Genomic DNA, 1,573 nt, shown 5'->3' with positions numbered 1-1,573 from the left:
GTTTTTAGTACTTGCACACCTTTTAAAAGCAAGAGTGAGGGGCGCCTGGGTGGCGCAGTCGGTTGAGCGTCCGACTTCAGCCAGGTCACGATCTCGCGGTCTGTGAGTTCCAGCCCCGCGTCGGGCTCTGGGCTGATGGCTCAGAGCCTGGAGCCTGTTTCCGATTCTGTGTCTCCCTCTCTCTCTGCCCCTTGCCCGTTCATGCTCTGTCTCTCTCTGTCCCAAAAATAAATAAAAAACGTTGAAAAAAAATTAAAAGCAAGAGTGAGACTTATACTTGGGAGAAGGTATGACTAGACGGATGGGAGGAAGCAGAGTCTGGAGAGGCAGATATTAGAATGTCACAGAAATGGGCAGGCAAGTGAGTAGTCTGTTGAAGATAATCAGTTTCTATTCCCCATAACTAAATATTCCTTGGAGCTCAGGAATCAGCCACAAGGGGAAGAACTCCAGCAATCTTCACTCTTTGCTCTTTTGTGCTGTCTCCTGTGAAAATCTGTGGTTACAGTAAAGGGAGAGACTTAAGAGTCTTTTAGGATTATAAATGCTTTTGGAATCATGGAAAACAGTAGAAACCACAGTTGCCTCTTCTCTTTTCTTTCTTTTTCCTCATTTTGGAAAACATAAAAAATATGGAGACATTTTAAAGAGATTATTAATAGGCAAATACTGTATCCATGTAATATTTCATTATACACACACCTATACACGGGCAACACAACGTTAAAGATTCGGAAAAAAAATCCCAAAGTCCATGAGGAGACGTAGGAGAAAGAGAATGAACAGGATTACCTAGATTGTACCCTCTTCTTACCTCATTCAGTTACTCACCTTTCTGTTCAGACAATAAACTCCAAGTACAAGCAGGTTCCATATCTTTTCTTTTCTTTTGACTGTTCATCCTGGCAAATCAAGAAGACTGTAATCCAAAACAGAAATGATGACTGAAAGGCCTAGTGGAAGCCCAGAGTAAAAAGGAACTCAAGGAACACTACTCAAGGCATTACAGAGTTGGGGAAGAGAGAAGGCCCAATAAACCAAGTAGGTTGTTGGGGACAAGTCCCAAGAGTGGGACTATGGGATCACACAAAGATAGATCAAAACCAACAGTCTTCAACTTGAAGAGGCAAAAAACTAAAAGAGGATAGAATGTCTGTAAACTTTTGGACAGTACAAATATAAGAAATATGAAATTGGGCCCTGAATTGGGTTACTAAGGGAGCACAGGATTTAGAGAGTACAAGTTCTAATGTCTAGGGTCAAGATAAAAAAGAATGAGTGTGTCTTTCCACAACATATTTTTGGTGCCACTAATAAAGGAAGAATTCTAAGACCATAGATCAGAATACTGTGGTACGAGAGAAACAGTCCACAGCGTTAGGAAACATAGAAGCCCTAGTTCCATTTCTGTAACTATCGACCTATGGACCTTAAGTAAGATTCTTCTACTTTCTGGGTATGCTTTATTATTTTCAAAATGGTTGAGGGACTGTTAGCGCAGGTTTCTTTCCAGGTTGAACACTGTAAGATCAGTGGTTCTCAGCCCTAGCTGCACATTAAAATCACCTTCATA

The sequence above is a fragment of the Felis catus genome, chromosome X (genome assembly GCF_018350175.1).
Source record: "Felis catus isolate Fca126 chromosome X, F.catus_Fca126_mat1.0, whole genome shotgun sequence".
NCBI lineage: Eukaryota > Metazoa > Chordata > Mammalia > Carnivora > Felidae > Felis > Felis catus.
This window is presented reverse-complemented; position numbering follows the sequence as displayed.